The sequence below is a fragment of the Pelodiscus sinensis genome, chromosome 1 (genome assembly GCF_052426305.1).
Source record: "Pelodiscus sinensis isolate ZL-2025 chromosome 1, ASM5242630v1, whole genome shotgun sequence".
Lineage (NCBI taxonomy): Eukaryota > Metazoa > Chordata > Testudines > Trionychidae > Pelodiscus > Pelodiscus sinensis.
Window position 1 is genome coordinate 285,697,057 of NC_143052.1, and position 14,617 is coordinate 285,711,673.

The following is a 14,617-nucleotide window of genomic DNA, read 5'->3' on the forward strand; positions in this document are numbered from 1 at the left end:
TAAAGGAGAATTCAGAGAAGCCAGGGACACAAGTGACCTAGGCTGACCTTTTGTATAACATAAGGGAGAAAATTTTCCCAAATTATTTCCTAGGGAATCTTTTAGAAAAACAACAAATCTACCACAACCCTTCTTAAATTGATTCAAAGGTTAATCACCTCGCTGTTAAAATGTACTCCTCATTTCCTGTCCAAAGTTGTCTACCTTCAACTTCCAACCACTGCATCATTTTATATCTTTCTCTGCCAGACTGAAGATCCCATTGTTAAATATTTGTTCCCAGTGTTGGTACTTATAGGCTGTAATTAAATACGCCTTAACCTTCTCTTTGTTGAGCTAAATAGACTGAGCTTCTGGAGCCCTATTACAATAAGGCATGTTTTTAAATCCTTTACTCATTCTTCTGGCTCTTATCTGCCCCCTCTCTAATTTATCAATAGCCTTCTTGAATTATGGCAACACACTTTCAGCAGCAGTCACGCCAGTCTAAAAGCTAGAGACAGAAGAACTCCTCTACTCCCTACCCAGCATTCTTTGTGTATGCAACCGAAAATCACACTAAGGGTGTGTCTACACCGCACACTTTTTTGTCATCTGCAAACTTTGAGGTAACTAGCGTTATTTCAAAAAAACTGTGTGAGCATCTATACAGAAATTCAGTTATTTCTAAATAAATTCAAAATAACAGACATCTTATTCTGACCTCTGCAAACCTCATTCCATGAGGAATAATGCCTATTCCGAAACAGCTATTTTGAAATAGGGCGTGTGTAGATGCTCCACAGTTGCTATTTCGATATAGCCCATCACCAGGGCTGTTCTAAGGTATTCCTCCCAAGTTCCTCCAGGGTTCTAAATTGAGATAGAACATCTATATTAAGGAAGCTTGCTTCGGACTAATTTTGAGGTTCCCTGCAGTGTGGACATGCTATTTCGAAATAAGCTATTTCAGAATAACTACTGTGGAATAGTTTATTTTGAAATAGCTGTGCAGTGTAGATATACCCTTACTCTGTTGGCAACCAAGAACTTATGTTCAGCGGATTTTCCACCAAGACCCCCACATCTTATTCTGAGTAACTAGTTCCTATGATCGTTCCCTATTCTGTAAGCATGACCTATCTTCTTTGTTCCTAGAGGTATACAGCTACAATTAGATATAATAAAATGCATATTGTTTGCTTGTGCTCAGCTTATGGAGTGATCCAGATCACTCTATCAGAGAGCTATCATCATCATTATTTGCCACTCCCCAATTTTTTTGTCATCTGCAAACTTTATCAGTGAAGATTTTATGCTTTCCAGGTCATTGATCGAAGCGCTAAATAGAGTAGAGCCAAGAACCTCTCCTGGAGGGACCTCACTAGAAATAAGGAGGAATAATAATAATAATTAATAATAAAGAAATACTATTGGAAGTAGAAATACAGGCAGTCCCCGGGTTACATGGATCCGACTTACATTGGATCCCTACTTACAAACGGGGTGAGGCAACCCCGCACTAGCTGCTTCCCCCCAGCAGACCAGGGAGACGCAGAGCGGCTTTTCTCAGGAGACACCTCAGCTTGAGAATAAAGGACTGAGGGAAGTGAGGTGTGGGATAATAAAACTGGAGAAAAGCTCTGGAGAACTGTTTGGCTAGAGTTTCCCCTACAATATGTACCAGTTCCGACTTACATACAAATTCAACTTAAGAACAAACCTACAGTCCCTATCTTGTACGTAACCCGGGGACTGCCTGTACTAGTAGTAGAAATGCTAGTGGAAGAAAGCAAATATTAAAGGAATAAGGCAGATACTGGGGAAAAGAAGGCAAACTAACACAAATATACAAATTGTGAAAGAATAAGAAAAATGATAAAGTATGTACCTACCAGATATAATAATAAAACAAAGAACTGAAGTCAGACAAATATTACACTAATGAAGAAAATTAATACAACTGCTGGGAATAAAGCTAAGGGATCAGAATAAGACATATACTGTAAATGGGGCAGTCAGAATGCAACAGAATTTAAACATATTTCATGCTGAAGACAAAGTGGCTATGGAAGCACAGACTTCTCTTTTTTAGATAAAGCCAGTGGAAATGGGACAGGTTTGACCAATAGATTTAATTTAGTAATAAAAGTAATTTAGTAATAAAAGGCATATTTTTTGCCCTTTAAACCATGCAAAAAGTGGTCCTGTAGCATCTTGAACTTTGCTCTTAGTAATTTAAGACAAAATATTGTGGCTTTTTAAATTTGCCTTGAGACATGATGTTTATTGTTCATACCCAAAGGGGATTATTTTTTTTAATGTTATGCCCAGGATGGAATTTTAAAAAAAATTATTTGTGTTTTTCAGAGTGATTTGGCTGAAATAATATTTTCATGCCCTGTTATGCATCCTGCGTATGATCCGGAAGCATATTTCATTGTTTCTGTTAATTATTATTTGTGTTGTATTGTGGGCCCTGATAGGAGTATAACAAGTGACAGGGAGGAGGGGGAAGAATGCCATCATACAGTTACTTAGGTAAGCTATTGCACAGCTTAATGTTCCTAATCACTTGAAATACCTGATCTACTTTGCTTTCTTGTTGAAGGAGCTGGAGCTTTCCAATCCTTTGATGTTCCCTAGAATTCTAGATTCCAAGGCCAGAAAGGATCATTGTCATCTAGTTTGACTTCCTGTATAATACAGGCCTTAGATCTTCCCCACCAAAAATACCTAGCATGGGAGTACGATAAGGAAATGAAACCACAGGAGAGCAAGTGCTGGCAATGTTTCCAATTCCGCAGGAGCCTTTGGAGTTCACATAACTGAACTGTAGCTGGGCCTGATCATTTGTAATGAGGGACAAGAGCAAAATGCTCTCCTGGAGTCAAGTGGGTTAGGCCAATACATGTACACTCTTTCGCCTAAAAGAATTGATTTATGTCCAAACCTTCAACTCATGCCAGAATAAAGTCTGTTGTGATGGGACAAAAAAGGAAGATGTAATCCTTCACAATATCTGGGCCAGCATAAAAGAGTTTCACAATTGGAGGATTTTGGTGGTAACAGAAGAGGATAAGGAAAAGATCAAAGCATGACTTAATTCTCTTTTTCTCTCTTCCCTCCTGAGACACCAAATAGAACAGTCCGGCTCTTTGTCTGCCAATTTTGCTTGCAACCAATACACTCAATAAAATGGCCTCATTCACCAATTTTTGTGTCTAATTGTGTTAATCTATTGGATTATGAATTTAAACATATTTCATGCTGTCGGTAGCATGACAGGGTGGAATTTAAAGCTGTTCAGGGGTTGGAAAAGGGCTTGGCTACCAAAAATGATGACTAGTCTCAGCACTGCTTTGGTCTTTCCAGAGGTGATTTGTCTTTTATCTGGATGCTTCCCAATTTCACTCTGCTTTCATTACAGGGAGATCAATTAAAAAAAAAAGCAATTGCATTGTTGGATGAATATATGTTGTCTTCTTTTATTACTAGAAATGCTTTACCTGAATCTGATCATCTTAAATGAAGCACTCCATATATTCTGTTTTTCTTTGTTAAGTGACTGCTCTTAGTCAGTTTAATTGCTCCATTGTACAATTAGCTTCCATCACTGGGGGGTCTTTCAAATAGCAACAAGGAAGAAACATCCTTTTTCAATAGGGGGATTTGATAAAACTGGCCTGGGGATTCTGACACAAATGCAGCACTCTGAAATTACTTGTCACTAATTGTTTTGAAATGCTCTAGATTTCAATTGGAGGGTGTCCCATTTAAATTGTATTACGTGAAATAAAATCAGTGTTTCCCTTGCAGGTTCCCGGGAGAGCTGATGAGAAACCAAACAGCTGACCACTTGAACCAGAATGGTAGCCAGAGATTGCTGGTCCAAGACAAGCAGCTAGTCAACTATGACATTGATGGAGTGGGATAGGAAATAAGAGGGATTCTCATTCAGACAACCTAAAAAGGAGAATGTTCATTACACATTGGGAGTAACAAAGCTGAAATTGGAACTAAGCAAAATAAGGGGTAGGGTGAGAAGAGGACACTTTCATCCATGAGGGGAAGGCTGTCAATTTGAGGAGTCAGACTACAGAAACAAAATAATCTTGTACCTTCTAACCAAGACCAAAGAAGAAAGGAGAGAAACAGAAAGTTAAAGAATATGAGGAAGACAATCAGGAAGGCAAAGAGGGAAGAAAAAATACTTTGTAATATATAACTGATTAAGATAGATATTATGGGGACTAAATTAGCTATTATGACTCAAGAAAGAGATAGAGAGATCTTGGCCTTGGTCTGTACTAGGGAGTTATTTTGAAATAACTCCCCTTATTTCAAAATAACAAGTAGAGCATCCACACTATTTCAGAATAATAATTCTGCTTATCATGAGAAATAATGCTTATTTCAACATAGTTATTTCAGGAGTTATTACTTCGAAATAACTTATTTCAAAATAATTACCTAGTGTGGACATGCCCTAAAAGTCCTTGTGGAGAGTTCTCTGAAAACATCTACTCAATGTGCAGCAGCAGTCAAAAAAGCAAACAGAATGTTAGGAATCATGAAAAAGGGGACAGAGAATAAGACAGAGAATATATTATTGCCTCTATATAAAACCATGGTATGCCCATATCTTGAATACTGCATACAGATGTGGTCACCTTAAATCAAAAAAGGTATCTAGCATTGGAAAACGTTCAGAAAAGGGCAGCAAAAATAATTAGCAGTTTGGAATGGGTACCATATAAAGAGAGATTAAAAAGACTGGGACATATCATCTTAGAATAGAGACTAAGGGGGGATATGATAGAGGTCTATACAATCATGACTGATGTGGAGAAAGTGAATAAGGAAAGTTACTTACTTGTTCCCATAAGAACTAGAGGTCCCCAAATGAAGTTAATAGTCAGCAGATTTAAAACAAACAAAAGAAGTACTTCTTCATAGAATCATAGAATGCTAGGACTGGAAGGGACCTCGAGAGGTCATCAAGTCCAGTCCCCTGCACTCATGACAGGACCAAATATTGTCTAGACCATCCCCGATAGACATCTATCTAACCTACTCTTAAATATCTCCAGAAATGGAGATTCCACAACCTCCCTGGGCAATTTATTCCAGTGTTTGACTACCCTGACAGTTAGGAACTTTTTTCTAATGTCCAACCTAAACCTCCCTTGCTGCAGTTTAAACCCACTCCTTCTTGTTCTATCCTCAGAGGCCAAGATGAACAAGTTTTCTCCCGCCTCCTTATGACACCCTTTTAGATACCTGAAAATGGCTATCATATCCCCCCTCAGTCTTCTCTTTTCTAAACTAAAAAAACCCAATTCTTTCAGCCTTCCTTCATAAGTCATGTTCTCTAGACCTTTAATCATTCTTGTTGCTCTTCTCTGGACCCTCTCCGATTTCTCCACATCCTTCTTGAAATGCAGTGCCCAGAACTGGACACAATACTCCAACTGAGGCCTAACTAGCACATAGTAGAGCAGAAGAATGACTTCTCACGTCTTGCTCATAACACATCTGTTAATGCATCGCAGAATCATGTTTGCTTTTTTTGCAACAGCATCACACTGCTGACTCGTATTCAGCTTGTGGTCCACTATAACCCCTACATCCCTTTCTGCCGTACTCCTTCCTAGACAGTCGCTTCCCATTCTGTATGTGTGAAACTGATTGTTCCTTCCAATGTGGAGCACTTTGCATTTGTCTTTATTAAACTTCATCTTATTTACCTCAGACCATTTCTCCAATTTGTCCAAATCATTTTGAATTATGATCCTATACTCCAGATTAGTCGCAACCCCTCCCAGCTTGTTATCATCTGCAAACTTAATAAGCGTACTTTCTATGCCAATATCTAAATTGTTGATGAAGATAATGAACAGAGCTGCAACACACAGTCAACCTGTAGAACTCCTTGCCAGAAGATGTTGTGAAGGCCAGAACTTTAACAGGATTCAAAAAAGAGCTAGATAAATCCATGGAAGATAGGCCCATCAATGCTGATTAGCGAGGATGGATAGGAATGGTGCCTCTAGCCTCTGTTTGTCAGCAAGAGGAGTGGTATCAATTGATTACTTGTTCTGTTCATTACCTCTGGGGGCACCTAGCATTGGCCACTGTCAGAAGACAGGATACTGGATTAGATGGACTTCTGATCTGACCCAATATGGCCATTCTTATGTTCTTATGTTTTGTGACCTAAACAGAACCAGTGTCAGAAGCCTTCTATATCTGTCTGCCAATGCATCACATATCTAATTTCTTTCATCCCGGAGAGGGGGGTTGTCCACACTTATAGTGATGATTGTAAAACTTGTGTGTCCTACAGAGTTCCTTTTATTTTTGTTATTGCCTACTGCAAACCAATCAAAGTGGGTATTGCGACTATCTGAGAGGATTCTTATAGTCAGGGATGTTGCCATTTTCCCCTGTGTTGTGGGTGCTCATTAGGAAGATTATCAAAAGACCGTGTGTAAGTTTCCTGCCCAAAGGTGGTATATGGTATAGAGCGGTAAAGAGACTCTATTTTTGGCTGTTGTCGAACTTTCTGCTGTTCATTGCTGTTTCTTTTAGTGGGTTATTCTCCTCAGCTCTCCCATTCTCCTTAGGGTTCCCTGCAGGCCCATTCTTAGGTGTTCTACTCTTCTGTGGATGAGTTCATCCACTCTCACATATTCAGCAACCCTCTTTAAGCCAAAGATTTACAAGTCTGTGTTTCTGCTGCTGTTCTATTTGATCCTGCCTTTCAGCCTGTCTTGCTGACTACTCTTCCCAGATGATGTCCGGGTGATGTCTTCTCTCTCTGGATGATGCTAGTATTTGAAATTTAAGATTTGCAACTCAGCTGAGCTGTTTTATCTTCCCTTCTAAATCCTTTTCAATCCCACATTCCCTGGTGACTCTTGACAACACCCTTCCCCCTTCTTCTCCTCCTCTTCCTTCTTCTCCTCATTGTAACTCAATCTTATAACATGGGAATCATCTTCCTTGTTCCTCTTCCTTACCTCTTATACCCAAACCACATCCCAATCCTTCTTCTCCTTCCTCCGTAACATTTCTAATATAATCTTTCTTAACTTCAACCATGAGATTGTTGATACACTCATGGTGCTGCTCCAATTCATATAAGACATAGCTGCTAAAATCATCCTTCTTGCCCATTAATCTGACTGTTGTCACATCTCTAACCCTCTTTCAATCCCTTTGCTGGATCCCTGTTTTTCACAGCAAAAATTCTGGTTGCTTCTCCACCCCTTCAATGTTCCTCTCAACAGTCCCTTTCTACCATCTGCTCTTTTTTATCATTTTGCCAATGTCATTCATGTATGAACATTTGCCTCCTTCTCCTACAAATGTCCCCATGCTTTTTTCCCTGTAACATACACTGAATACCTTTTTCAACTTAATTCCTAAAGGCATTCATTGTTTTCTTTTCTTTCAAATCCCTTCTCAAGCTTTGTTTGTGCTATGATGCCTATGAGATGTCAGACAGCTTGTCTGAACAGCAGTTGGGGGATAGTTCACTTTTATTTATTTAATAAAAGGAAACCTTTTAAAAGATGTTCTGACACCATCCATGCGTAACACAGGATCTTATTTCTAACCTCATCCTCTCCCTTCCCTCTTGTTGATGATCACACTCGAGCATTCTGCCTTGCCTTAAATAAGATTGTAAATTCTTTGGGTCAGGGACCTCAATACCAGTATATGTGTTTAGAGTGTCTTGCGCAATGGGATCTGCAAGTTAACATGGGCCTTTAAACACGGCTGCAATACAGAGAGTAAATAACAGATTTTCCAAACATGCAGACGATTTAAGTGCATGTTTTAAAGAGGTGCAAAAGAAGTAAATGGACACGCCATTGTGATTCAAGAATGAGGAAAAATACAAACTGAACTCACAGTTGCTCATGTTGCATGCAAAAGCACAGGTAAAAAATCTTAACATTTGCCATTCAGTTTGAAATATTTGGTGTTTAGTGACAAATTTGCACAAGTCCTAGGCAGACTTGACTGAAGAATTAAGAATTCTTTATGGAAGAATTTAGAATCACTCCAGGAAAGCCACCCTCCATTTTTGTTGTTGTTGTTATTTTTGTTTGTTTTTTTAACTGCACTAAATTAACTGTATACAGTTATCTTGATCTGGATAATGGAAGGAAGGGGACAAGAGAGTGAATAACTATGTGGCAACTGAATACAGGCCCGATGGCTCCTCTGTCTAAATGAAATTTTGATGTAACTTTAATTATTGTGAAATGCATAGGTATGCCTAAATTCAATGAATCATTAAGATTTAAGAGCATGTAATCCACACCTGGCTTTATGTGTATTTGTATACACAGTCACTTTCAACAGGCCTTAAAGAGGAGATCTCAATTCACATTTTCGATTTGGACATTTGCAGAGTGTACAGCATCCATTACTTAACTGACATTACCTCTTTGGTGACAGTAATGAAAATACTAATGGAATTCTGCCGTGACCTACAATCAATCACTCTGATTGGCAAATTACGTTAAAATAATGATCCGTGTGTATATTAATTATGAAATAGTCACTGCAATTACACAAGAAGTTGAAATGTGTAGAATGTTATTAATATATAGAAGATCATTCCTTTCTGTATACTGATCTTCTGTGCTATAGCTATGGGAGGTGTTCCAATGATTTCCTCAGAGTGGCTGAAAGAACTGGACATAAATAGAGGGCAAAAACAGAGCAATGTGCTGAAGGTGTAGTGTGCTCATGTACTGGCTAACAGATAGTCCTAAACTCTAGAACAGCCTCCCAAATGATATCAGGGAGAGTCCTACCCTGAAAAATACCCCCCCCCCACACACACCCCTCCTCTAAAGAACTGGAAAAGAGGGTGGGAGGGGAAATGTGCCCAGTAATAGTAGTCAAGACAAAGAATGATCGCTGCACTCAAGTTAGGAGACCAGATTACACCTAGAAGATGAAGAACTGGACTATGTGCCAGCCTCTTACTCTGTTTTAAACCTTTTTCGATGCTTGGATACCATGGTGAGAAGAATTTTGTCAGTTTTTAAAGATATCAAGTTTTACAGATTTTCCTGTGATTCAAGAAAGAGAGTCCTGTGTTTTGGAGCAGGAGGATCCAATGGCTCTCCTTGTCCCACTGTGACATTCCAATTGGCTGTGGCATTCAGCATAATGACTGCAGTGATGGTCCCAGATTTGTTATATGTGTTAAAAGCAATGACATTGAATCATTTTTAATGGTGGGGGTGTTGGAAGTCAGCCCCCTTATCCATGTCCTCACCTCACAGAGGTGGGAACAGAGCCATGTGTCTGGGATGGAGAGACCTGGAGAGGGGTAAGGAGGGAAGGCTGAGGCCACAGCTGGGAGCAAGTGCAGGGCCAGGAGCAGAGCTCCAGACACAGGCCTGGCACCTGGGACCATGTGTGTGGGTCCAGCAGCTGGGACCCAGGGATGGGGCAAGACCTGGGGCCTTGGATACAGGGATTTCAGCTGGGACCCTGCATAAAACGTGGGAGTACTACAGTGCCTGTGCAGCGTAGTTCCTGTGCCTTTGGCAGGCAGTGAGTTGTGAAGCCACAAGGTGAAAGAGAATAAGTATTTTGTAACTGCAGGCGCATGTAAAGTGCAAAATGATGTATGTAGATGCCATGGACCACTGCTGGATGGAATCAGTACTCCCATAGGCTGTGTCTAGACTACACCTCTCTGTCGACAGAGAGATGTAGATTAGGCACGTTGAAATTGCTAATGAAGCAGGGATTTAAATATCCTGTGCTTCATTAGCATAAACATAGCCACCACTTTTTTTCGAAACGGAACTTTTTGGAAAAAAAACCCAGAAGTGTAGACTCAGATCTGTCAAAAATAAACCCCTTTTCAACAGATCCTGTATGCCTCAAAAAATGAGGTTTATAGGATCTGTTGGAAAAGGGTTTATTTTCGACAGATTCATATTTAGACTGCCGTTTTTCTCAATAAAGCTCCGTTTCGAAAAAAGTGGCGGCCATGTTTATGCTAATGAAGCACGGGATATTTAAATCCCTGCTTCATTAGCAATTTCGACGTGCTTGATTTGCATCCCTCTGTCGACAAAGGGATGCAGTCTAGACGTAGCTATAGTGTGTTTCATAGGATCAAATACTTTGGGTTTTGCAAGAGTTTTCAATTAGGTGGTAGTGATCTTTGGAGGGGAGGGGGAAGTTGTACTGATTGCTACCCCTGCACCTTCCGTGAAGATTCAGTTTGTTGCAGCATACATCATAGTCTCAATCACCAGAGACTTCTAAATATGCTAATCATATAATAACAAAGAATTTCTCAAATGGCACTAGTCCAACTTGAAAGGGGTTGTTATTGTGTAATGGTTACAGGAGAAGATTGGGTTTAAAGGCTCCTAGATAATATTTTTGGCTCCACAAATTATGATTCTAATGCACTGTCTGTGCTTTGTTTCCCCTATCTGTAAATAGGGATGATAAACTTCACCTATATCACAAGTACAGTGAGGCTTAATGAATGTATGTAGGACACTTTCACATTCTCTATGTGAGGGGCAAGGGAAATGTAAATTTTTATTTTAAAATTTTTCATCACACTTTAAGCCAGCCGCTTATTTTTAAATATACACTAAATGCAGCAATTTTTGCTCTGGCATTTTATTGTACAGTTAAGCATTTCAAATTACTTTGCCCAGTGTTGAAAAGATATGCAGGAGTAGCTGTTCAGCTCTTGGAACTGATTAAATAAAATCTTTTTAACTGGAAGTTGAAACACTTTATCAGACACAGACAGAACGTACAGAGTAAATTCAATGGACTCACCTTTACCCCCACTAGTAATAAAGTGGAAACCAGACACTACTGCTGCAACCAGAATAATAAAAGCCTAATGCAGGTATCCTCCATAAAGTTGCTTCATCTGGAACAGCAGGTCTTTGCATGAATAAACTTCTAAATAAACAGAGACTACGGTTTGCTGAAGTATCCCTCCTTCTTTCTCTGTGGCCCTTGTTAAGGAAAGTAAATTTGTTACATACCACTTCACTCCTTTTGCAGAGTCCACAGTTAGAAGTGAGCAGAGTATAAAAATGTACTCCCTCCCATGCAGAAAGATACTAGAACTGAATGTTCTCAACTGTAAACTAAACACACTTAAAAAGCTACTCTCACACAAAGTAAAATCAAAGCCTGAAATAACTTCAAAAAAAAAAAAAAGACCCAGAGTAGTTTGGATTCTATGAGCAGGCAAGAGAAATACCACTGTTATTGACAGAACTGTCTAGTGAACCAGGAAAATGTACTCTCTGAAATGGCATCCAAATTCCTCAGCAGATATGTGTTCACACAGTAATTTGTATAGTCACCTGTTATGGTGAAAGGAAATAATCCCTGAATATTAATTAGAGATACTATAGTGTCATAATATATTAGACATTAATTAGAGATAATATAGTGTCATAACAACAGTGGTGCCCAACCTCAATAAAGAAAAGAACCTTACAAATTTAAGAACAACCTTGTGTGGGCCAAACAGATTTGACATATTTTAATGATTTAAAATCACCTGTGTTGATATTATATTTAAAGTACAGCTTATTTTGTGTGCTTAGATAGGTTGTTTCTATGCACAATATTGTCTGTTTACACACTTGTGTAAAATAAAATGATGTAAAGTGGCAACAAAATGCTAATGAGTCAGCTAATAGTACATTGCCTCAAGCAGGCTACCGGCCTTATAAAATGCTCTGGTGGGCCATGTACAGCCCATAGGCCATAGGTTGGCTTACGTGAATTAAACATTGCTTTTAGGTAAGCCACATTTCCTACTTCTTTAGCCAGAAGGAATTTTTGGTTTGACTCATCAGGTAAGATTCTGTCTTTTAGAGCATAAGGATCAGAACTCAAGCCTCTATTGCATTAAAATGCTGATTAGAACCGGGAGCAATTTTTCAGCCAAAACTTTTTTTCATGAAGAATTCATATAATTTTTGTTGACTTGCTTTATTATTTTTTTAAAACCAGAATATTTTTTAAGGACATTCTCTAAATGGAAATGTTTGATATTTTTGTTCCAAAACGGGCTTCTCATTTCAAAATTTTCCTTCTTTAAAAAAGCAATTCATGCATTCCAGGGCCAAAAGTGAAACAAAATGATTTTACATGGCCCCAATACAGTTGTTTGTTTGTTTTTGACTTACTGAGATACCAAAAAATGTATCTTCAATAGAGCCCCAAGCATTTTCCCCCATATTTCTTACACATTCAAGAAAAACTGGCCACTGGAAAGATAAGTGTGCCGACTAGTTATGTCTATCCAGGCCAAAATTTTCAGAAGTAGGAAACTAGTTAGGACTTTAATACTATACTTGGTTAACTATTTCAGCAACTAACATCCTGTTTATGCACTTTTAAAGTCATTGGGTATGTCTACACTACCCCGCTAGTTCGAACTAGCGGGGTAATGTATGCATACCGCACTTGCTAATGAAGCCCGGGATTTGAATTTCCCGGGCTTCATTAGCATAAGCGGGGAGCCGCCATTTTTAAATCCCCGCTGCTTCGAACCCCGTGCAGCGCGGCTACACGGGGCTCGAACTAGGTAGTTCGGACTAGGTTCCTATTCCGAACTACCGTTACTCCTCGTGAAATGAGGTGTACCGGTAGTTCGGAATAGGCACCCTAGTCCGAACTACCTAGTTCGAGCCCCGTGTAGCCGCGCTGCACGGGGTTCGAAGCAGCGGGGATTTAAAAATGGTGGCTCCCCGCTTATGCTAATGAAGCCCGGGAAATTCAAATCCCGGGCTTCATTAGCAAGTGTGGTATGCCTACATTACCCTCCTAGTTCGAACTAGGAGGGTAGTGTAGACATACCCATTGAGATTTTTGCCATTGACTCAATGAAAACAGGATTACGACATGAGAGACTTGGTCTGAAATTTTCTGGAATTATAAATTGATATAGGTTCATGAAAGAAGTTCTGGTAATCTACATGCTCTCAGAGTCTGACTCATCATTTTCAATAGGGCTGAGTTCCCAGAAGTGATCTCTAGCTCCACTGGGAGATGAGAAGCCTAGACACTATGGGTATGTCTAGACTACATGGCTCTGTCGATGGAGACATATAGATGAGTTTACTAGACATAGGAAAATGAAGTGGTGATTTAAATAATCGCCACTTCCTTTACATCAAAATGGCCACTGCACTGTGCTGATCAGCTGTTTGGCGGCACAGCAGGGCAGTCTGGACGCGCCACGGTCGGTAAGGGAAGCCTTTGTCGACTGCTCCAGTAAATCTCATTTCACGAGGCATACTGGAGCGGTTGACAAAGGCTTCCCTTGTCAACCGTGGTGCACCCAGACTACCCCGCTGTGCCACCAAACAGCTGATCGGCACAGCGCAGTGGCCATTTTGATGTAAATGAAGCGGCGATTATTTAAATCGCTGCTTCATTTTCCTATGTCTAGTAAACTCATCTACATGGCTCCGTCGACGGAGCCATGTAGTCTAGACATACCCTGTTTGCTTGAACATCTCAATTGGCCACAGGTAGTGGGCTAGACAGTCCATCTAAATAAGGCTAAAAAGTGAACTATTTATAGGACTTATACAATAAACCAATCTATTGTGAGGCCACATGGGTGATGGGTCAACCTGGAAAGCTCAGGGATTCCTATAATTGTATGTTGTTATGCTATTTTAGTGATACATTCACATCATCAGTCATCTGACAGTTTGTCCCCATTGATTCCTGAGAGGCATCGCCTTCCCCCAACACACCATCTCTACCTTTTTCCCTACAGCTTACTCTTTCACCCCCATCAATACCCTATATCTTTCTGGAGCTGTTTCATAAACTTTGCTCTGACCCTAAGTTTTGTTATGTGAGCCAGAATGAATGAGTTTTGAATGTGAGGTGTCAGGAACCATTGGCAGCAGGTGGCTGCTGCATCAGATCTTAAGAGGTGGTATAAGTAAGAAGTTGGAGGTGTCTGTAGGGAGCTGAGTGAACAGAGCCTGAAACTGATCCATATCCAGGCTTCCCTTACATTTTTTACTTTACCCACTATGATGTTACGCTCCCATATTTTTATGGTAATATATTTTTAAATATGAATATACACAACTTGAATGCAAAATGGTTTAAATAAAGTAACACTCAAAAGCCTGCGATCCCCTGAATGTGTATATTCTATTTGTGTGTATTTATAATTTTTGTATGTGAAGTTAGAAATATGAAGTATAAACTTACTTATTAACCTAGAATTGCTAGTGAAAGCCATTAATAGTACTTAAGGAACTTAATGGCCTGGTGCTTGAGGCAGTGATCTATATATTGTTTTGTTTTTCCTCTAAGTAGAGAAAAAATGTGGAAGAATGGCTCTTGTGCAAGAGGGGGGGTTTGTGCAAAAAGGAGCCATCTACACAGCTCCTTTTTGCGCAAAAGCCTCTTGCGCAAAAGCAGCTTCTAATTAATTATGCAAATAAAGCCCCGTGATATTCTACTCTATGCTTCATTTGCATAAGCTTTTGCAGAAGAAAGGTGCAGCATAGACATAGCCTAAAATGCTTACTGAGAGAGGATACATGATTTGGGACAGAAAAGTCAGAAA